General features: G+C 42.8%; 1 long non-coding RNA gene across 2 annotated transcripts in view; it reads right to left on the bottom strand.

Annotated features, from left to right (window-relative positions):
* The window catches only part of LOC145355631 (uncharacterized), a 51,500-nt gene that overhangs the window by 3,500 nt on the left and 23,493 nt on the right, over positions 1-24,507 (bottom strand). The window contains exon 1 of one of the 2 annotated variants that reach the window (XR_013889016.1): positions 21,522-21,644. The exons of the other annotated variant lie outside the window; for it this stretch is intronic. This is a non-coding gene — a long non-coding RNA (uncharacterized LOC145355631). Of the gene's footprint in view, positions 1-21,521; positions 21,645-24,507 lie in introns of those variants that run through there. 2 annotated transcript variants of the gene reach the window in all.

Below are 24,507 nucleotides of genomic sequence, written 5' to 3'. Positions count from 1 at the left end.
GGGGTCTACCCGGGTGATCAACAATGTATCGGTGACAGGTAAGTAGGGCAGGTTAGGGTTCCAGTTTCTTGAGGGAGTGAGGGAGATTGGACCAGGGATCAAGAACATGGGTGGGGGTTGATTTTCTCCTGTCTCTCTCCCTCCTTCCTGATGTCAGTTCCCTCGATCGGGCACAGATTGCCTTTGAAAGAGACACCCTCAGGAGACTAATGGAAAACCTGGCAGGATTTGCTGGGCGGCTTCTCTGGGTGGCAAGTTCCCCCTACCTGCTGCTGATTAATGCCAGTGATGGCAGAATGAGGCCCTTAAGTGGAAGGCTATCTAGAAACCTTCTTGCCCAGCAATTAGTTGGAGGCAAACCAGAAGATGGCACCTGCAACTTCCTGTCCACCTCAGAACCTACTCGAAGGGTTGTTGGGGGGAGGGGGACAGTACATTCCACCCACCATCTTTGTAAAAATGCTGTAGAAGAAATGAAAATCTAAGCTACATCTAGTTACATTCTAATTAGGCCTAAAACTAGAGGGCACAGGTTTAAGGTGAGAGGGGAGAGATAAAAAAGGGTCCAGAGGAGCAATTTTTTCACACAGAGGGTGGTGAGTTGCCAGAGACAGTAGTAGGGACAGGTACAATTCAGTGTTTTATAAAGTATTTTAGACAGTTACATATGTAAGTTGGGTCTCGAGGGATACGGGCCAAACTCAGACAACTGGGATTAGCTTCGTGGTAAAAATTAGGCGGCGTGAACAAGTTGGGCCAAAGGGCCTGTTTCAATGCTGTTAACCTCTATGACTCAATGATTACATTTACTCTACAAGGCAGAAACAGACCACTTAATCCAGATTTCAGCATTCTTGCTCCACATAAGCTTTATCCGCCTCTGCATCTAACCCTATTCTTTACCCTTCTTTTCCTTTTCTCCAAGTACTGATTTGTTCATGGAATAAGGGCATCACTGGCAGTGCCAGCTTTTGTTGCCCATCCCTCATTGCTCTTGAACTGAGCAACATGCTAGATCATTTCCGAGGGTATTTAAGAATCAACCACGTTTCTGTGTGTGGCAATTGTGGTGATTGTCCCTTTAAGTACAACACAATAGAAGAGGGTCACCTGGCTTGAGGGACCATTTGGAACACAGCGTAGGTAATCACCCCATGGGCTGGAGTCCTCTCTTAGGCAGAAGACATCTAGAAGGCATGTAGAAGATATGTAAGGACTGGGGCAGCCAGTGAACTGCTGGCCTTCATACAGGTTTTCCTTATTAATAAATACCAGTTGTGCTTCTGACAAAGTCATTACACTGTGGGGTACCGGAGTCAGGCCAGACCAGGCTAGGATGGCAGATTTCCTTTCCTAAAGGACTTGAGTGAATTAAATGGGTATTTAATGACAATTGACAATTGTTTCATGGTCATCATCAGACTTTTAATTCATGTTTTAGGTTCCCCTTAAATGTGTCTATATTAACAGCTTCAACTACTTAAGAAACATGGAAACCCTACAGTGCAGACTTATAGGAGCATATTTCATTTTTTTTACCACTCTTTGGATAAATAGATTCCTCCACAAATTCCCTGCTGAATTTAACAGTTTTTTATATTTATGATAGTTTTGGACTCGCCCCAATTGGAGACATTTTCTTTTGCATTTACGCTATCAAATCCTCTGATTATCTTAAAGAACTACAACTTTCTCCTTTTTGGAGAAAAGGACCCCAATCTGTTCAGCTTTTTCTGACCAGTATATCCTCTTGTTATGGCATTATCCTTGTGAACTTTCTTGGCACCTTTTCAAATATCTCTATAATCTTTTTATAATGTGGAGACTCTAAATGAGGTGTGACTAAGATTCTGTATAAGGTTCACATAACTTCCCTATTTTTCCATTCTGTATTTTGAAATGAGTTATTAAATTTGCTTTTTATGGCCTTGTTAACCTATTTAGTGATTTGTGAATCAGTGGCCCCAGATTCCTTTGCTCCTTTGTTGCATTTAAACATTAATTTTCCAAAACTGTATGGGACAGAATTCTCCCCCACAAAAACTATCATAATGGGAAAAATAATGGAGCGATCCATTCTGGCCTACCAGGCACACTCCACACTGCAATTGTCTCATACTCAGTCACTTTTTGGGAGAGTGGTGAGTTACACACAGTGAGGCTGACTTTAGAGCACTTTGGAAGCCATTTTGCAAGGGTGCCGTGATCTCATAGTACATTGAAAGACTCCCCCCTATCCAACCCCACCGCCCCTCCCCTCACTTCTCCCCCGCACCCCACCCCCCCAACAGGCACCATGATCCCCACCCCATTCTCAATACAGAAATCCAGCATTTGGCCCTTCCAATGGGTTCCCCTGCCTGACCCCCAACATGCTTCCCTTTCATGATCCATCCTTCCATGACCCCTCTGCATAGCTCCCCTCATCATAACTCTCCCCAACATAGACTCCCCTGTCATAGCCCCAACCCCTTTGCACTTCCAGGGTGCTCAATTGGCACTGCCAGATGCTCGGTGGCCATTGCCAGGATGTCCGGTTGGCACTGCCAGGAAGTCCGGTGGGCACTACCAGGTGGGCACTACCCAAAGGGTACTTCCCAGCCATGCTTCTGACCACCCGGGGGCCCTGATGGCCTTTGAACCTGCCGGCATGGCCATTGTGCCATGTCTCTGCTAGTGGAGATCAGTAATGATCCTTGCCATTCTTGCGCCATTCCCAAAATCCAGAAAATTCCATGCACTGGGACTTGAACGGCTATGCATATTTAACTGCTACTTTAAGTACAGTAATTTACTGCGCAGTCCAGTTTGCGCCTCTAGGAAGGGGCCAAGAAGATTGCAAACTGTTTGGGGGTCGGGCGCAAAAATGATGTTTTAATGCACGCGCTATTCTTTGGGATTGTGCAAACTGCACCAGGCACGGCGAGTTCGGAGAATTGCCCCTATGTCATCTCTTTATTCTTCTGAGCTGAATGTACCATGTCGCACTTAACTGAAGTTGAAATTCAGTTTCTAATTTGGTGGCCATTCTGCTAACATGTTTTTGTCACATTCTTCCTTTATATTAACTATTCTTCCACTTCAGGAACTGTGGCCGCGATTCTCCCATCCTGACCCGTAACTTTTCTGGTCGCTCGGATTGGGAGATGTGTGTCGCCGGCCTTGTTCTGGGATTTGCACATGAGCCCGGAACGCATGTGCATCTCCCAGAGCCGCCAGTCAGACCATGCCGGAAACCAGCAGGAAGGCGGCTAAGTAATTTGAATCTGTTTCTAATATGTTTTAAATGTCTTTTACATTTCATAATCAGGAAATTACCGGTCCCGATTGAATCTCCTACCCCACCAGGAGTACTTCATTCCAGTGGGGTTCAGAGTAGCTCCCCACGTTCGGGGAATGAGTGGGATACCCCACCGGAGAAAGGGGGAGTAATCAGCGCCCCCCAGGGGGTTGGGTGGTGGTGGAGGATGGTGCCCCCCTGGGCATGGGCACCCTGGCAGTGCCAGCCTGTGCCCCTGGACACTGCCCTAGGGGCAAAGTGCCCATGCCCAGGGGCACCTTGGCACTGCCCACCAGGCATTGGGCAGTGCCAAGGGGGTGGGGCATATTGTGGGTAAGGCCTGGGGCGATTGGTGTGGGGGGGGGGCACTACCATTTTGCATGGTGATCGGTTTGGGATGGCAGGAGGACAGCAATTGGTGGGACTGGGGGTGGGTTTGTCATGGGGTGCCCTGCCTCCCCGGGGGGTGACAGCAGGGGGGTGTGTCTGCCAGGGTGAGAGGGTGGGGAGATCGCCACTGGTGAGTGGGGTGGGCCTGACATTGGGGCGCTCCAGGACGGGGAGGGGTCAGGGCTGGCCCGGGAATTGTTGTGGGGCCATGATTGGCCGTGTGGGAGGGGCTGGAGGGGCAGAACTGCAGGGGTCCTGGGCTGGCCAGCAAACAGGAAGTCTGACAGATCGGGACCATTGCACACGCACAGAGTTCCAGAACTGTCAGTCTCCGACAGAAATAATCCACACCCTCCGGGGTTTTTAATGAGATTCATGACGGTGGCCTCTGCAGTGCACAGAGTGCAAGATTCAAGTGAGAAGCTGACAAAACAGTCAGGATCTAGAACAGTTTTCCCACCAATTCAGCGCTCTTGGGAGAATGGCGGCCCATGTTTCCAATTACATGGTCCAAATCATTCATAGGAATTTGAAATGGTTTCAAACCCATGTAGAGGAATTGTTGCATGGTCCTTCTTTGTTTGTGGTAATTAACTGGCTTTATTTAAAGGTACTGAATACTTTCCTTTGCCCTTTCAATGTTTTCAGTGTTTCCCCCCATTTCATGCTGAAATATAGTTCTTAGAACAATGGGTGTTTTCTAACACTGTGCCCCATAGAACGTCCTTCATATTTGTTATTTACTTAGAGATACAAATCCTTGATGACATGTGATAACCTCCTCATTTATTAAGTTTAAGGTCCACTATTTAGTCTATAGAGAGGATACTCCTTGTTTGTGTCTCTCTACAATTGCATGAAGAGTTTGTCTTGAGGTTCTCGTGGTGGAGGCTGGCTGCACAGGGGTCCTGGCATGTTCTGACCTTGAGTGGCATCTCATCCACCATCTTAAACATTCACTCCCTCCATCACTGACACATAGTGGCAGCAGTGATTACCATCTACAAGATGCATCCATTTACCAAGGCTCCATTGAAAGCACCTTCCAAACCCATCACCTCTACCACCTAGTCTAACAAGGACAGCAGATATATGGGAACGGCACCACCTGCAAGTTCCCCTTCAAGTGAGTCACCATCCTGACTTGGAAATATAAAACTGCTTCTTCACGGTCACTATTCTGGAACTCTCTTCCTCAGCACAGTGGGTGTTTTTGCAACACACGGACTGCGGCAGTTCAAGAAGGCAACTCACCACCATCTTCTGAAAGGCAAATAGGGATGGGTAATAAATGCCGGTCTAGCCAGTGATGCCCACATCTATGAACAAATAAGCAAGTGGGGTTTATCACAAGAAACTTGTCAGTGACTTCCTGTGTTTCTCCTTCCTTGATCCAAACGATGTCTGCTGGTAGATCCTTCATAGGAAGGTCACTCTACCTAGGCCCCTGAGATGGAAGGTACGTAGTAAGTGTGATGAGCAAAATATAATAGAATGGTAGGTGAGGGGAAGCACAGACAGTTTCAACTAACCTTATGGTTTTTTGTCAGTCGGCAGATGTCTGTGTGTGTGCTGTTTGTGTGTGTGTGTGTGTGTGTGTGTGTGTGTGGGGAGGGGGCGGGGGGAGTTGGGGGGGGGTTGCGGTGGGGTGGATGTCATTATTTACCAGTACAGGAGAGTGATAGAAGAAAGCTGAGTTCCAGGTATAATGCAGAGTTTGATAGGGCACATACTGAGATCTGGAGTATTATGGCAGCAGTGCCCCATGTAGATCCACCATTCTTTATACACAAGACCAGCCAATTGGTGTCAAAAGACCTTTTACCGGTGGTGACATCACAGCAGAGGTCAATCTTGTTCCCACCCATCATCCGGGGACATGGCACCCATGGTGGTTGCTGGGCTATTGTTCTCATTATTAACCTGCGATTTGGAGGCTAAATACAACATTCACTCTGCTCTCAGGGCAGCTCAGAGATTAAACATAGAACCTTCTTGTCAACATATTAGCACCCAATGCAGTACATAGTCCCAATGACTTATGAAAGTAGTCCTGCTGAACCTTTTTAACCTAAACTAGTCTCCAGGCCACGTCCAAACATGGGTTATAATGTGGATTACAGCTTCATATCACAGACACCATCCAGCTCGTTACAAAATTTTAACACGCAAATCATGTAATGCATGATCTGTTTCAAAGTGTTTATCAGACTTCCACAAAGGTAGAAAATAATCTACGGTGGCACGATGGCACAGTAGTTAGAACTGCTGCATCACTGCACCAGGGATCCGAATTCAATTCTGACCTCAGGTGAATGCCTGTGTGGAGTTTACATGTTCTCCCAGTGTCTGCCTTTGGGTGCTCAGGTTTCCTCCCACAGTCCAAAGATATGCAGGTTAAGTGGATTGGCCGTGCTAAAATTGACTATTAGTTTCAAGGGGATTAGTGGGGCAAATTGGTGGGGTTGAGGGGATAGGGCCTGGGTGGGATTGTTTGTTGGTGTACGCTTGATGGGCCAAATGGCCTCCTACAATGTAGGGATTCTACGATATTATAAAAAAGTAATTTTGTATATGATATTTAATGAACTCTGTGGGTATTACTTCAGGTTAGATTTGGTGTATGGGACTTACAGAGCTCCTGAACTGTACCAATTCTCTGTGTTGATGGAGTATTTGTTTTATATATAACAGATTCAGAGGGTTCTGGTGATCACACCTCTTTAATCATTTCTTGCAAAGAAACTTCATTGCCAAATTCCATGACGTTTGAAGGCAATAATTAAATTGATTCACGTTGGAATGAAAAACAGAATTTGTAACCATTCCAGGACTCAATGATTTATCAATGTTTCCATATTCCATATCTGCTGATTATTAAAGCTAAATTCGGTATCTCTACGTTTAAAGACATAGCCAAGGTTGTACAAGTTAAGGACAAAATAATGATAGGTTTAACATGTGACATTATAAAGGTCTCATGTGTTAGACAGAATTATGATCATTTGCAGCTGAACGCGTAACATTTTCACATCAAATTAGTTAGCACGTGCTCTATGTTGGGGAGGAGCTGGTGTTGCTGGGGAAAGAAGCTTTTGATTAGCATTGGTACAATCATTCTACAATTTCTAAATGATCAAGATGTACCATGTCATATATATTTGCTGTCCCCTCGAAATATGGGCCAGAATTCTCTGGTCATTCACATCAGCCAGATTCTCCAGTCCCGCCGGCAGCACACCCACCTCCCACCCCCGCAGGTTTCCCGCCAGCGTGGGGTGACATCAATAGGAACTTCCATTGACAGTGGCGAGACCAGGGAATCCTGCCGCTAGCAAACAACACGCCACCTCCCGCCACCAGGAAAATCACAGCTGGGAGCCTGGAGAATCTCACCCATAAAGTAGGTTTCTTGATACTCAGCAATAGCTTATATTTAAATAGCAACAGTGACAGAGTAAAGCACCCAAAGGTACTTCACTGGAGTGTTACGAAGCAATATGTGATGCCAAGACACATCCAGAGATGTTAGGGCTAATAGTCAAAGCTTGGGGAAAGGGTTAGTTACATTATAAATGCAGACCAAATGATAGAAAAGTGGAGATGTTTAGGCAGGGACATTCAGAGCTAAAGGGCCCAGGCTAAGAATGGTGGAGTATTTAAAACTAGGGGTGGCCAGAATTTGGAAGCATGGTGGCACAGTGGTTAGCACTGCTGCCTCACAGAGCCAGGGACCAAGGTTCAATTCCAGCCTCGGGTAACTAACTGTGTGGAATTTGCACATTGTCTCTGTGAGCCTGCGGGTTTCCTCCGGGTGCTCCGGTTTCTTTCCACACTCCAAAGATGTGTAAATTAGGTCAGTCGGCAATGCTAAAATTGTCCCCAAGGTGTGTAGGTTAGATGGATTAGTCATGGGATAGAACATGCTGGTGGCCCAAGGTAAGGTACTTTGATACAGAGCTGGTGCATCCTCGCTGGGCCAACTGGCCTCTTTCAGCAGTGTAAGGATTCTATGATTCTATTCTGAGTGTATTTCTTGCATCTTTCCCGGCTGGCAGGCTGATAAACTGATAGATTGTTACTCGGTACATGATTGCAGTGCAACAGTGAATGCGGAACCCCATAAATATGTTCACGTAACAGTTAGTTCCTAGCATTTTCTAAATCAGATAACAATAATACAGGCAGACAAAACATGAGGAAGGCTTGATGCACTGATTATCAACTGTTAGGAACCAATGTCACTCCACAATGTCTAGTCTACACAACATTGAAATCAAGATTAAAATTAATTTTGAACTCTTGAAAAGAATGTATTCAAATATGATTCATCTTTCCCACCTAGTGTCATGAGATGAGCAAAACTTTTATTTTTTAGGTTCATCCTCTCAGAAAATCTTTAATTGAGCCAAAAAAGGGTGGCACAATGGTTAGCATTGCTGCCTCACAGCTCCAAGGACCCAGGTTCGATTCCGGCCTCGGGTCAATGTCTGTCTGGAGTTTGCATGTTCTCCCCGTGCCTCTGTGGGTTTCCTCTGGGTGTGCCGGTTTCCTCCCGCAGTCCAAAGATGTGTGGTTTCGGTTGATTGGCCATGATAAATTGCCCCTTACTGTCAGTGGGAATAGGAGCTTTAGGATGTGGAGTTATGGGGATGGGACCTGGATGAGATTGTTGTCAGTGCAGGCTCGATGAGCCAAGCAGCCTCCTTCTCTACTGCAAATTCTATGATTAAATTGGACAGAGGGAAACTCACTGCCTTTCTCTTTTGCCTTAGTGAATGAGGTGCAGAGAGGGAGTGGGGTTGGGGGTTGATAAGACAAACAGGCTGAGAGAGATGAGTTATGGATTGACTTTGATTAGGTAAACATTATTTAATATTACATGTGTGCCACTACCCTCCCCCCATCCCCCACATCCAACCCCCACCGCCCACCAATGGCGCTCACATGAAGTCCCAGGGATCTAAGGGAAATAGAGAATAACTTTCTGATGGGTCCTGGGAGCTGCTTTGGTCTTCACATTACACTTGATGCTCACATTTATGGTCATAGCAGCAAACATGAGCAGAGCCGTATGCTTCCCAGAGGCAATGTACCTCTGTGCACCACCCTCCCGGGACTGGAAACAGATTACAAAACTGCTTTAACATTCCCACAGATCAACTCGTGGTGCTCTGAACTCATGAGACTGTTGTGTTTTTTTCCCCAGAGCTGCACCTGATCAAACGCCAGCAGCTGGGTTCCTAAGAACCTGGCAGAGACTGTATGTGCAAAGTGGAAAATCAAACAGTGGGAGATCAGAAAGGAATCCTGGGGCCACAGGTGACAGGACTCTCACAGTGTGGAGAGCTTGTGGAAAACTGGTGTCAGATTGAATGTTGACAGAGTAACCGCGCATCATTAACACTTAAAAGGATAAAGGTGGTATTGATTTATGATAACACTTCGCAGATTTCTTGCTTTTCAGTTTTAATCCATGCTCCACTCTGAAAAGGACAGGGCTAAAATGACAGAGATTCATAAACACTTTTCATTCATTCACAGGTGGCTGGTTGTAAAGGTTCTGACACAGATTGTGAGAATTTCATGTGGATGCTTATGTTGTGATTTTGTTCCGTATTTTTAAAGAAAACTGAGTTTAATACAAAATTTTGCAATATTTTGAACTCTCAGCATTTCCCATAGCAGCTGCACCAGCAACACCGACAGTTCCTTGATGGAGAGGGATGCAAAGATGATGCCCAGACAGGGAGAGTACTAAAGCATTATGCTCACCATACCACCAAAGACGCAGCTTCCTGGATATGTCAGTGGAGCACTGCAGTCGAAACCTGTGGTTACAGTGGTTGCAGCAGTGCAATCAGAAGCATTGTGGCACAATGGTTAGCAGTACTGCCTCACAGCATCAGGGACCCGGGTTCGATTCCCAGTTAGGGTCACGGTCTGTGTGGAGCTTGTGCATTCTCCCTGTATCTGTGTGGGTTTCCTCTGGATGCTCCGGTTTCCTCCCACAGTCCAAAGATGTGCAGGTTAGGTGGATTGGCCGTACTAAATTAGTATCAGGGAGATTAGCTAGTGTAAATGCATGGGGTTATGGGAATAGGGCCTGGTTGGGTTTGTGATAGATGCAGAATCAATGAGCCAAATGACCTCCTTCTGCACTGTAGGATTTTGTGATTTGTGTGTCCTGGTGAAGGAGACCTTAGAATCCCTACAGTGCAAAAGGAGGCCATTTGTTGCATTGAGTCTGCACCGACCACAATCACAGCCAGGTCCAATTCTTATCACCCCACATATTTACCCTGCTAATCCCCCTTACACTAAGGGCAATTTAGCATGGCCAATCCAGCTAACCTGCACAGGTGCTTGAATGTCTGAGGGAAACTGCAGTTGCAGGACACCTGGTCACCTGTCCATGGATCTTTCCATCAATGCAACTGGCCAATTAATACTACAGAATGTGATATGTACTCTGTGCATGGCAGTGTATGCACTCTGATTGATGCATGTGTATTCAGTGGAGGGACTCATGTTATCCCATTGTTGTGAAGGCATTATGGCACCAGCATGATAAAGTACATGAGTAATGCAAAGCTGTGTATTTGGGTACTCTGTGTAGCTGATGGCCTGCTCTATAGTGTTCTTCTTGCTGAAGTGACAGGTTATAGTGACTGTGCCTCTGGTTGCACATGGAGGCAGTAGTCATTTCTTCAATGGGTAACCCCTGTCGCCTTACAGCTGTCCATGAAGTCTCCCTGGTGGCACGGATATATGCACACCGGTGATTACCCCTGGATAAAGGCATCATAGTAAAGGCCAAGAAACCTTGCAGACACCTGCAGAAATCACTTGTTGTACTCTGTGCATGGCAGTGTATGCACTCTGATTGATGCATGTGTGTTCAGTGGAGGGACTCATGTGCTTGCAAACCTGGGACATTGTTGAACACATCTCAAAAATGCTCTCATCCAATCCCTGCCCAATTTGCCTGAGGGAACTCTGACATTTGGCATCACACATCTCCCATTGCTGCCTCCAAAAGGCCCACTGTGTATGTGACTCTAAAACTTGTGCAAATCCACCCAGTTGAGCATAACTGGAGCTGTCCTGTATCCTTCTGGGGGTACTGGCCACAGCTACTGACCTCCCCCAATTCACATGTGAACTGCTGGTCATCTTGTGTTACCTGTTATAAATGGGTGTGTAGCCCCACCAAGATGACTGCATCTGCGCTGGTGGTTGTGTGCTTGACTGCTGTGGTGGTGTTGCCACAGCCGCCTCTTTCTCCTTTTAAGGTGTCACTGACTGAGGAGGCAATGGCCTACTGGTATTACCACTGGACCACTATTCCAGAAACTCAACTAATGTTCCTGGGGACCTGGGTTCAAATCCTGTCAGGGCAGATGGTGGAATTTGAATTCAATGTATATTTTAAAAATCAGGAATTAAGAATCTACTGATGACCATGACACTGTTGTCAATTGTCAGAAAAAACCCATCTGGTTTACTAATGTCCTCTGGGGAAGGAAATCTGCCGTCCTCACCTGATCTGGCCTACATGTGACTCCAAAGCCACAGCAATGTAACTGACTCTTAACTGCCGTCAGGCAACTCGGGATGGGTAATTAATGCTGGCCAGCCAGTGATACCCATGTCCCACAAAGTAATGAAAAAAAGTGACAGGGCACAGTAGTAGGCTGAGGCTGCTCCACCACAACTGGCCCTGTGGGAAGTATGAGATGTTGGCCAGGAATTCCCTCCCATGTCAGTGACTGCTAATACAGAGCTGCAGCAGCCCAAAACAATTTTTGTATGAGGCATTGCCTTCAGTTATGGCTCATAAAAACATCGATTTGGTATTGCTGGCACCTTCTCAGATAGGAATAGCAAGTTCCTAACAGAACTTAAGCATAAATAATCACTCAAAAGTTATTCAAATAATATAATTGAATCCACATTTAGAATATGTAATAAGTGAACTCCCAAGTCTCAGTTTTTATTTCTACTGCAACTTTACTTTCCAACTGAAACATTGCTACTCTTGACAGATTCTCCAGATATGCCTACAGGTAAACCACATACAATGCAAAAGAAACTTCTTGAATGTAAACCAATAACTGAATGAACAAAAGCATTCAAAGATAGCTTCACAACAATCAGAATGTGGTGTCACCAGGGAGCTGCTGCATTATTGCAGACGAAAGGGTTAAAAGGAGCATTCCGTCCCTCTGATTGCGATTAAAAATACACAGAAACTCACAAACTAATAAATACTGCACGATCCTCCCTGTTCACTGTTCTCAATGCGTCAGCCCAAATAATGACCTTTACTTTTGAGATGAAATTTCAAAGGATGTCTTTGATCCACAATACCCTCAAGTAATAGATAATTAATGATTCCGCTATTCTGCAAATGCATTCAGGCTTTCGAAACAAACCAGGAAAATGGTGCAACTGGCCAAACTGCACTCCTTGATGCGTTCAGTGCCATTAGCACAGGAACCATGGTGTCATTCCAAGGATCGATGCGTCTTTGCCACTTGTTTATATTTACCAGTGGGAAAGAAGAGAAATGAAAGAGAGAAAGAAAGATGAAGAAAGACAAAGATATATTAGTTTTCGTAGGGTATATACACCATTGGTTCCTGAAGCATGGGTAAAATGTAACTATCAACAAATACAAAATGAAGATGACACATCCGTTACCGTTGGCGTTTATTAGGTGTTCTCACCCCTTGGAACATAAACCTTTTTTTAATTCATTTGTGGGACATGGACGTTGCTGGCTGGTCAGCATTTATTGCCCATCCCTAGTTACCCTTGGAGGGCAGTTGAGAGTCAACCACATTGCTGTGGCTCTGGAGTTAAATGTAGGCTAGACCTTGCAAGGAAGGCAGGTCTCCTTCCTTAAATGACATTAGTAAATCAGATGGGTTTTTCTGACAATTGACAATAGCCTCATGGTCATCAGTAGATTTTTAATTCCAGATTTTATTTTTATTGTATTTGAATTCCACTATCTGCTGTGGTGGGATTCAAACCCAGGTCCCCAGAACATTCGTTGAGTTTCTGGATTAATAGTCAAGCGATAATACCACTAAGCCATCACCTCCCTCTCAGGACAGAATACAAGCTGCTCTTTCCTATTTTTTGCATTGTATAGGTATAGTGAAACCTGTAATTATATATACTTGCTGCTGTACAGCAGGTTCAAAGTGCTACCATGGTCATGACCAGTGGAACTTGGACAATATGTTTACACCACATTACGAAACAACAGCTGTCCACTGCCTTGGACAATGAATAAGGGTCAGGCGGAAGTGACAGTAAGAATATTAGCAATAACTTCTATTACAAACAACATCAAAACAACCACTATAACGTATAACCATCAATGAATACAGGAGCTGTCCCAATCAAGCCAATCCCTTAAACAAGCCTCTTCAAACAAGTTTACTACAGCAGAGTCTAATGCTCATGTAATACTGAAATTGAGCCCTTTGGATGAAGTCTGCAGTTCCCTGGATAGATTCAGAACAGTTTGAAGTCAGAACAGCTCCTCAAAACACCAGGGGACTCTAGGCAAGCCACCAACAGCAGATTCAGCTACCCACCGCACCACACCACCCCCCCACCCCACCCCATTTCAGGAAAGCAAGACTTTGCTTTCAGATGCCCAGCAGAATTTCCAAAACTAGAGAGAGAGAGAGACTTTTTTTCAGTTTGATGACACTTCTAAAACTAAAACTCACACTGCAGCTCCAAACTGAGAATGAAAGAACTCCTATCATCTGACCTGCCAACCAGTTTTTCTCCTAACAATGCAGAGACATAAACATCCAGTCAAAATAACCTCCCTTTAAGTAGCAATGAAAAGGCTCCTCCAGACAAACCAGTGCCATAATTACATCAGCTCAGGCTGTGAGTTGAGAAACGTTGAAGCTGTGAAAGCTGCAGAGATCATGCTTTCAAAAAAAACTCTTAAAGGTAGACTGATGTCACAGGCTAATTGCAAGAACACTTTTATGGGAGCACCCATAATGAAATATCTGATAGTGAACACTTCAGCTTCCATTGAAACAGAAACAGAAGCTATTCTACATCTGAGTGAAAGTTTGGATTGAAGTCACACAAGCTCAGCTTGTTGCTGTGCAGGTCATTATGTCTGCACATAACAGTGAGCAATGGATGTCCAATAATCTCTACTTAGGCACACTGCTAGAATTGCTCTGTTGTAGCGGCAGTGGCTCTGTGGGATATGGACCTGTTCTCCAAGGCTGCACTTATCTCCCACTGTTTCCATTCCAGCTGTGCTCTTTGCCATTCAGCCCAGTCTACTGCTGCCCATGCTGTCCAAAGATGGATTTTCCTGCGTGAGAACTATTTGAGATTATCCTGCCGTCCACAGTTTTCACACTCAAATTTGAGTTTTGGAAATTAAAAGATTTAATCAAGTTTAATTGTTAGATAATAGAATGTGGATAGTTTGAAAACTAAATTTAGAATTAGAGTTAATGATTACTATTATTACAAACTGGGTGATAAATAATGCACAATCATACCTCAGTTGTCAGCATTCTCACTTAAGTCGGAAAGTTCTGGTTCAAGTTGCATAAACTTGGCAGATGGAGTGTAATGTGGGAAAATGTAAACTTGTCAAATTTGGCAGGAAAAATAGAAAAGCAGAGTATTATTTGAATGGAGAGAGACTGCAGAACACTACAGTACACAGGTGCCTGCGGTGTCCTGGAAGTGACTGGAGTACAAAACTCTAGGCTGCCAGCCCAGTGGCACCAGAGCAAGGCAACTTCTTGCAAGCTGACAACAGCATACCCTCTAATTGCATCCTTTACTCCCATTCCACACTTCTAAAGCTGCATTCCTTTTAAACTATCGAATAACATTTTGAATTCTCTTACAGAGTTGACAATCCTCCGGACTCCAATACCACTTTCTCCTATTGGGAAAAGGATACAAAAATCTGAAATCACGCAAATCTGAAAACAAACAACTTCCCTGCTGTCATCAGACTTTTGAATGGACTTTTCATATATTAGGATATCTATCCCTTCGCCCTACCTGTAACTGCAACACTATATTCTGCACCCTATCCTTGTCCTTCTCCCCTTTGTACTTCATGAATGGTATGTTTTGCCTGTATAGTGCAAGAAACAATACTTTTCATTGTGTCCCAGTATGTGACACTAAAATCAAACTAAATTAAATCAAATCAAATCAAATCCGTGCTGTATTGAGGGAGTTCTGCTGTTGTTTGGATGAGATATTAAATAACCTGCTTTCAGATGGATATCTCAGAACACCAGGTTAAAGTCCAACAGATTTATTTGGTAACAAAAACCATCAGCTTTCTGAGCGTGCTGCTCCTTCATCAGGTGACTCAAATAAACCTGTTGGACTTTAACCTGGTGTTGTGAGACTTCTTACTGTGCTTACCCCAGTCCAACGCCAGCATCTCCGCATCTCAGATGGATGTGTCAGATTCTATGGTACATTTTCAAAAACAGTTATTATCCATGTCTCCCTCAGTCCACAACAGTTTATCTGATCATCATCACATTATAGTCTGTGGAAACTTGATGCAAGCATTGGCTGCTTACATTATTACCGCACTGACTGCACTTCATAAAAAAAATCTCAATGACTATAGGTTGCTTTGGGGCATACTGAGGTTGTGAAAGACACTATATAAATGTAATTTTTTTGGTGCAGAATTGTCACTCAGTTTACTTCCTCACTGATTATCTGCCAGAATGTTTAGCTTTGTGTGCCACAGTCTGTCACCAAAACAGCTATCGAAACGAAATCGATCTTGCACTGCAAGAAAAATAAATTTGTTATTACGTACATTGCATTGATCTTCACTTATTGCTTGGATTATTACAATTTATTTGCAAGACCAGAATTTGACTTATTTTTACTATCTGCAGAGAAAAATGGTAGAGATTCCATCATGTTTAATATATTAGTACCACAGTACTGGAAGAAAATAGTAAATCAACAATCTGATTTAATGTTGTATCAATCCGTTCTTTGGTAGTACTCTTAATTCATTATCTCACATTTATTCTATCGCTGACATTGGTCGTGACAGACCCATATCAATACCTCGCTGCAATGTTAACTAGTTCAAAAGGTTCCCTGCAGACAAACAGCTGGGTAGATTTCTGATTTGAATTGGGCATAGCATAGAATTTCACATGCCTGTCTGTATTTGTTACAAAAATCTGGTTGGAAGAAAGCAGCTGCAGTGAGATTGCACGTAGATTTCAACCATCCACTCTTAAGCTTTACTGAAATTTTAATGACAATGCTGATTTATTTATGATGATGATTACTGATTTGTTCAGATAGAATATTAGTTGTTTTGGCATGTACAGTAATCTATTCCAGTCAATTACCAGCCTAAAACAAAGTGCAAACATTATGTTCCTCTGCCCCGGAGGATTTTCTCAGTGTCATGGAGGTAAGCGCCAAAATCTGCACTGAATGAGGCACAATTGCATCTTGAGTTCTGGCTAAGCATCTTTGAGATAACTGTAGGCTATCGCATAAGGTGACCTTGTGTTCAAGTTAAAGAGAGGGCACTGGCCCTTCATGACTGCATCATATCTAGTTAGCATGAATATGAAAACATGGAATGAGATTGGTACATGCATGGCTTCTAAGTGTCCCGTGCACATGAAGACATTTGATGGTTCACATCATGATTAAAACCAAGTGTGGAAACAAAACCTTTATTTGAGATTAACGCCAGTGATGTGACGGAGGAAAGGAGCTAAAAGCTGTTACAAAGAATAAAGACACTTTGCTCTAATTCCAAACCATTTTGTAATAATGTATTTTACACCATCTCTCCTGTAAAAATACCCCATAGCTACAAAAGGTTCCTCATGTCACACAGGGACAGCTGAATACTTCATTAATGACTGAGTGGATCAGAGCGACCACAAAGCTTTCTTGGGTGGACCTAGACTCATTCAGATTCAATTATCTTAAACTAATTCAATTTGTTCCCTTCTGTCTGAATTGCACCCCATTCTCTGTTTTTTTTCATTCATTGCCTATTGTAATGAACATTACTTCTTTACTCATCACTTAGGGAGAGAAAATAATGCGTTGTGTACTTTGAAACCCTTAAATAGAAACTTGAGAGAAAAATAAATTTAGAAAAAAGTACAGATGTACAATTTTAAAAAAATGTACAGATGTATCTCACACTTTAAAGTGAAGTGTTGTGTAATTACTAAGAAGGCTACCTTGAAACCCAAAATAGGCATGAGGAACATGTATGGTTAACCCGTACCCATTGCTCCCAATGCAGACAGTATACCAAATTCCTGCTGCCTGAAAATTTGCATGATTGCTGCATGCAACCAGTCCTAAGTACATGGTGAAGTGTCTGCAGTAAGCAGCCAAAGTTCAGAGACGTTAGCACCACTTAAAGCTAACTTGCATCTGTTAAAGGGGAGGTGATTTCTGGCAGTGGTAAGTACTAGGACCATTTGTGGAACAATATCTGAGGATGAAGGATTAATTATGATGCAACAGGGCAGTGAGCATGCTTCAAGTTTCTTGAAAGGTGACCTGGATGCCTTGCTGGAGGAGATGGCAAAGAGGAGAGATGCAATCTACTCACAAAAGTCCATGAGGCTGCATAGAAAAGCTCTGCAAGGGATCAGATGATTGTGATGGTCAATACCTGGAATTTATCTCCAAAGGCTTACTTGGATGCTGTGTGGCAAGAAGTTCAATGACCTCACATATGTTGTCAAAGTCAGTGCGTATATCTTCAAATACAACATGCCCCAGAAGCATTAGCCACACACTTATGGCAATAGTAAACAAGCAGCTGCATTTTGTGGCCAAATTGTTCAAATAAAATTAATATATCAGTTCCAACTCTTGTTATATTCGAGGTCCACTGACTCCGTCAACACTTCCACCTGCCTCAGAAAAGTAGCCAGCATAATCAAGGACCCCACACACCCGGACATATTGTCTTATTCCATTGAGGAAAAAAATACAAAAGTCCGAGATCATGTGCCAACCGATTCAAGAACAGCTTCTTTCCTGCTGCCGTCAGACTTTTGAATGAGTCTATCTTATATTAAATTGATCTTTCTATGACTGTAAAACTATATCCTGCACCCTCTCCTTTCCTTTCCCCCATGTACTCTCTGAATGTATGCTTCATCTGTATAGTGTGCAAGAAACAATACTTTTCACTGTATACTAATACATTGCATTGAATTATCTTTAATTTAAATTAGAAACATGGCAAAATTACTGACCATGTTTAAATTGCTTCATTCAAATTTCCAGGTCTTTTTTCTTCAATAAAAAACAAATTCCTATTTAACTTAAGTAGCCAATGTTCCACTCCTAATTGTTTGCAATTGAGACGTCAATACTCAAATGTTTCCTTTAATTCTTCAAGTCATTTGTCAATTAGACTGATGCTCCAGAACATAAGGTGAAAGCTTAAGTGCACCTTTCCCTCCGATTAAAACATTGCAGAAAAACATTGTGCAGATGCCTGAAGCATTTTAGTGGTGCATTGGCTGCTGAGAGGCAGATCTGCTTTAGAAAATCAGGATGTCAGCTGGGTCTGGTGAAAGCTGGACAGGATGTTATAATTGGGTGAATGTCAGTAGCCCTCCATTAGCTTTAAGGCACTGAGCAATATATTGCTTTAAATGCGGTGATGGGGCATGATGAGGGCAAAGAGGAAGATCTGGACTTCTATCCTTCAAAGAGAAGACAGTGTTTTTGGAAATGGAGTCCATAATGATCATTTAGGGAAACAAAGTGAAAACAGAATCAATTATCCATTACGAAAGGCAAGATCAAAATAGAAGCATGGGCTGCCACTAATGAACAGTGTGAATAGCTATCATTGCACTGAATAATGGGGAGGTATGATGGTTTGCCATATTACTTAGAACATTACAGGAAATGCCACAAAACATGTGACAGAAATCTTCTGCTTTATTTCGTACGTGTCATTTTTCCTTATGTTTTCAATTTATAATTTATCTTTTCTACTCCCAGGACATTTGCATATATTCATTTTAAAAGGAATTTTGCAATTTTATCATCAATGTTGTTACTAAACAAGATCAAAAGGAAATCAATCCCCTCATTTAATTTTTTTTTTAATTATTTTTACTTTATTCCATTCACAAGCACACAAAACAGAGAACAGAGAGTAAGAGTTGAAGTATTAAAGGAGGTAAAACATGGTGTTTACAGGAATGATGCTAGGACTGCTATGGTTCACCATTTTTATAAATGACTTGGAATCAGGAACCAGAAGTGCAATTTTAAAATTTATAAAGGCAACAAATTTTGGTTTATGGTTAACAGAAGAGGACTTCAACAAAAACAGGAAGATTTTGATGAACTGGCAAGGTTGGTGGGTAGCTGGCAAATAGACTTTAACATACATATATACCTCTATATCTGTTGAGTTTAAAAATTGGTAAGTCATGTTGCAGCTTTATAGAACCTTAGTGAGGCTGCACTAGGAATATAGCGTTCAATTCTGCTCACTACACTACCAGAAGGATGTGGAGGTTTTGGAGAGGGTACAGAAAAGATTTACCACAATGTTGCCTGGTATGGAGGGCATTAGCTATGAGGAGAGGTTGGAGAAACTTGGTTTGTTCTCATTGGAGCAACAGAGGTTGAGGGGAGACCTGATAGAAGTCTACAAGATTATGAGATGCATAGACAGAATGAATCGTCAGAAGCTTTTTCCCAGGGTGGAAGAGTCAATTACTAGGGTGCACAGGTTTAAGGTGAGAGGGGCAAGGTTTAAAGGAGATATACAAGGCATATTTTTTACACAGAGAGTAGTGGGCGCCTGGAACTCATTGCCGGGGGAGGTATTGGAAGCTTATACAGCAGTGACTTTTAATAGGTGTCTTGACAAGTACATGAATAGGATGGGAATAGAGGGATATGGTCCCCAGAAGGGTAGGAGATTTTAGTTAAGTTGGGCAGCATTGTCGGTGCAGGTTTGTAGGGCTGAAAGTCCTGTTCTTGAACTATTCATTAGTGGCAGCCCATGCTCCTGTTTTGATCTTGCAGGGCCGGAAGTCCTGTTCTTGAACTGTAATTTTCTTTGTTATTTGTTCCATATTCTATATCAACACAAGTGTTAGCACACTGAGTCAAAAGGATGTGAGTTCAAGCCGCACTCCAGGAATAGATCAAGCCTGACATTCAAGTACAAAATTGAAGGGCCCATGCACTGCTGGAATTGCCACCTTTTAGATGAGATGTTAAACCAATGGCTCACCTATCCTTTCAGGTGGATATAAAAGATCCTGTGACACTATAAAGAAGCGTAGGGATTTTCTTCCCTAGTGTCCACCAATATTCAGCCTCCAGTCTACACAGCATGAGCAAAATGGTATTTGGTCATTGCCAATTCGTGTTTTTGGAAGCTTGATGTGAACAAACTGTCTGCCACATTTTCTATATTACAACAGCAACCACACTTCAAAGTTACTTCATTGGCTGAAATGCAGTTCACAATGTCCTGAAGTCATGAAACAGTCTGTGTCCAAGTGCAGCAAAACCTGGACTATATCCAGGCTTGGACTGCCATGAGGTTGGACTGGGTTGGACACAGTAAGAAGTCTCACAACACAAGGTTAAAGTCCAACGGGTTTATTTGGAATCACGAGCTTTCGGAATGCTGCTCCTTCATCAGGTGAGTGATCCAAAAGCTCCTGATTCTAAATAAACCTGTTGGACTTTAACCTAATTCTGTCAGACTGCTTACCAGGCTTGGACTGACTAGTGACAACAGCCAGACAATGACCATCCGCAATAAACAAATACCTAGCAATCGGTCCTTCACAGTCAATGGCATTGCCACGGTTAAATCCCCCACTATCAACATCCTGGATGTTGCCATTGGCCAGAAACTTAACTCACCATATAAGCATTGTGGCTACAGGAGCAGTTCAGAGGCTAGGAATCTCAATTTGATTTGATTATTGTCACATGCATTAACATATAGTGAAAAGTATTGTTTCTTGTGTGCTATACAGACAAAACGTACTATTCATAGAGAAGGAAATGAGGCAGTGCAGAATGTAGTGATACAGTCATAGCTAGGGTGTAGAGAAAGATCAACTTAATACAAGGGAAGTCCATTCAAAAGTCTGACAGCAGCAGGGAAATAGCTGTTGTTAAGTCGGTTGGTATGTGACTTCAGATGTTTGTATCTTTTTCCCGACGGAAGAAGGTGGAAGAGAAAATGTCCAGGGTGCGTGGGGTCCTTAATTATGCCGGTTGCTTTGCCAAGGCAGCAGGAAGTGTAGGCAGAATCAGTGGATGGGAGGTTGGTTTGCATGATGGACTGGGCTACATTCACGACCTTTTGTAGTGGTCTTGGGCAGAGCAGGAGCCATACCAAGCTATGATACAATTAGAAAGAATGATTTCTATAATGCATTTGTAAAAGTTGGTGAGAGTCATAGCTGACATGCCAAATTTCCTCAGTCTTCTGAGAAAGTAGAGGCGTTAGTGGGTTTTCTTAACTATAGTGTCAGCATGGGGAACTAGGACAGGTTGTTGGTGATCTGGACACCTAAAAACTCAAAGCACTCAACCCTTTTTTTCAAAAGAAGCAAACAAAGAACTGGGCCTCATTCTTTCGGAAGGGTAGAATGGAGAAGCAGAGAGGTTATGTTAAACTTACATAGATCACACTTGGTCACTTTGTTCACTTCCAGTCCTCATATTATAAAACAACATGGAGAAAGGGCAATGAAGAGTCATTAGGATGACACTAGAAATGAGAGACTATGCTTACCAGATGGGACTCTTTTTATAGTCAGAGAAGATAGAGGGTGGGCTTTTCCTGCTCTTCCCGCTGATAAGATGGTCCAGTCTCTCTGATGGTCTCCCTAGGCATGATGTGGAGAAGCCGGCGTTGGACTGGGGTAAACAGTCTCCCTAGGAGAAGATGGTGTGAATAACAGGAAACATTGTTGACAGAAGAAGCTGCAAAACACACCACAAGTGGGGTGGAAAATCCCACCCAGAAGATGGCTTGATAAAGGTTTTTCAGATTATGAAAGGATTTGCTGGGGTAGGTTCAAAGCTGATTTATCAGGAGACCAGGTGAGAGGGCATGAATATAAGGTAGTCACTAATAAGCCCAATAGGAAAATCAGAAGTAATTTATTTACACATGGAATGGTTAGAATGTGGAACTCATTACCACAGGGAGTTGCTGAGGTGATGAGCATAGATGCATTTAACAGGAATCTAGATATACGTGGGAGAAAAAGGGAAGGACCTAATAAGGTTAGAAGGAGAAGGGTAGGAGGAGGCTTATGTGAAACATAAACACTAGCATGGCATGTTGCCTAATTCTGTGCTGTAAACATAATGTAAAGAAAGACAAGGGCAGCAGATGCATGGGAACATCACTACCTGAAGTTCCCTTTGTCATTATAGAGTGGCACAGTGGTTAGCACTGCTGCCTCACAGCGCCAGGGACACGGCTTCAATTCCAGCCTCGGGTGACTCTCTGTGTGGGGTTCCTCCCACAGTCCAAAGACGTGTAGGTTAGGTTGATTGGCCAAATTAATGCTAAATTGCCCCTTAGTGACAGAGAGATTAGCAGGGTAAACATGAGGGGATAGGGTCAGGGTGGAATCGTTGCCCATGTAGGCTTGATGGGCCGAATAGCCTCCTTCTGTACGACAGGTAGTCTATCATTGTGACATCTTGATCAAATATCGCAAATTATTTTTAAATAAAACATTGTCTCCAAATCACAATTATCAGACCATTAGATGTACCAGTATTTTAAAAGGAAATATTAAGGATATATAATGGCATAACCTCTGGAAGCACATCAATTTCAGGCAATGTTTTTCCAGAACAAAAAGTGTGTCTTATGGACTAGCAAATATGGTACTTTACATTTTAAGCATTGTTTTGATTTGTTTCCAAAAAGGTTGTGTGGGATCATTTAGTCAGGCTTCAATGGACACGTCCAGTCTTCCCACCAATGCTCCAGTGCTCCAATCAAGCTCTTTCTGGAGAAGCCTGACTCAAACATCTGGCCAGAAATGGAGGCTAGTGTTAGGGTGTAATACGAGCAGAGGCAGCAATCTGACGATTATCGCTTCTTACAAGATGCAAGCCATCAGGTACAGACTTTAAAAACTTAACTTTAAAAGTTGACCTTTTGATGTTGGACATTGACGTCCATAAAGTAAGAACTTCAAGAAGTTGTACGTTTTACTACAGGACTCTTTACTGGAATTTCGAATGGATCATCAAATATATTTCTTATTCAACCTGTGTGTGGCTTTAACAATTAGGTCCAATTAACTTCAAGATTTTGGAGCAAACTTGTATTTGTCTGTGGTCATCAGTTAAGCACTAGGGTAGGGTGGCGAATGCCACTCGTATTAGCCTGTGCAAGGGAGGGCACATTGACTTTGTCTGTTGTACAGCCAGAAATCCCGCAACAAGATGAACTGTATTGGAATATAATTCAAAGCCAGTTTATGGTCAATTTACAGAGAATCTGTTTCATTAAAATTAATTGCAGAGTAACATGATCTTTGAGCTCAACTGATGCATATAATGATTATCCTATTTGTTCCTGTTAGTGCATTTTTTTCCCACATAATTCATGAGCCATATGGGTAAGCAGTCATTTCTGTTTGGCCTTTTAAATTGTCATCTCCTGCCAGCAGATATTCAAATTACAACAATTACTGCTGTTTTGAATACTTAATTCTGTATAAAACTTGTACTCAAGATAAGGGACAATGCACTGAGGAGTAGAATGATTTCCTTAACCAAAGCTCTTTTGCTCAATGTCTGACATTAGTATCAAACATAGGGCAATTGGAGATATCTGCGCTCTGTCCCAGTGTATTTACTTTATGCTGAAGGAAAATGCCACACTTAACGTAGTGAATTTCATCATTTTCTATACAGTCTTTTAAGATTAACAATTTCTGTAAAATTCTTGAAGGCTTTATGCCATGAAACCACGCCTGCTAGGAATATAGTTAGGATTGTCTTAAAGTTATTTTATTGCACCTTAAAGAGACTTATCTCATCACTTTACCTGTTTTCAGTCTCAATCATTTTTAGGTTCATATGGGCAGCATGGTGGCACAGTGGTTAGCACTGCTGCCTCACAGCACAGGGGCCCAGGTTCAATTCCAGCCTTGGGACACTGTCTGTGTGGAGTTTGCGTGCTCTCCCAGTGTCTGCATGGGTTTCCTCCAGGTGGTCTGGTTTCCTCCCACACTCCAAAGATGTTTCGGTTAGGTTGATTGGCCATGCTAATTTGCCGCTATCATCAGGGGACCTGGCAGAGTAAATATGTGGGATTACAGGATAGTGCTTGGGTGGGATTGTTGTTGGTGCAGGCTCGATGGGCCGAATAGCCTCCTTCTGCACTGTAGGGATTCTATGATTCTATATCATCAGTAATTACAATTTGTAAAACCAACCATTTTGCTAATTCTTCACCCAAAAAATACCAACTATTATGAATGCGAAATCCAAATTAATTTTCATATCAAACATTCAAATTAAAAAAAGATAATTGTGACAGTCCTATTATTAGTTCATTTTATGCAATCAATATTCTATTAATCACTAACAAATGTCAAATTTTTTAATAGTTGTTCCTGCTTGACTATAATTCTTCTACTAAAACCAATAATTTAATGCAATCATGTGTAGCAAATTAGAGATGGCACAGGCATATTGTTTCATTTGGTGACCTTCGTAAGAGAAAAGAATGCTCTTATTCAACT

The sequence above is a fragment of the Carcharhinus amblyrhynchos genome, chromosome 19, assembly GCF_965287045.1.
Source record: "Carcharhinus amblyrhynchos chromosome 19, sCarAmb.v2.hapA, whole genome shotgun sequence".
NCBI lineage: Eukaryota > Metazoa > Chordata > Chondrichthyes > Carcharhiniformes > Carcharhinidae > Carcharhinus > Carcharhinus amblyrhynchos.
The sequence above is the reverse complement of the archived record's forward strand: the minus strand, read 5'-3'. Positions and strand labels throughout refer to the sequence as shown.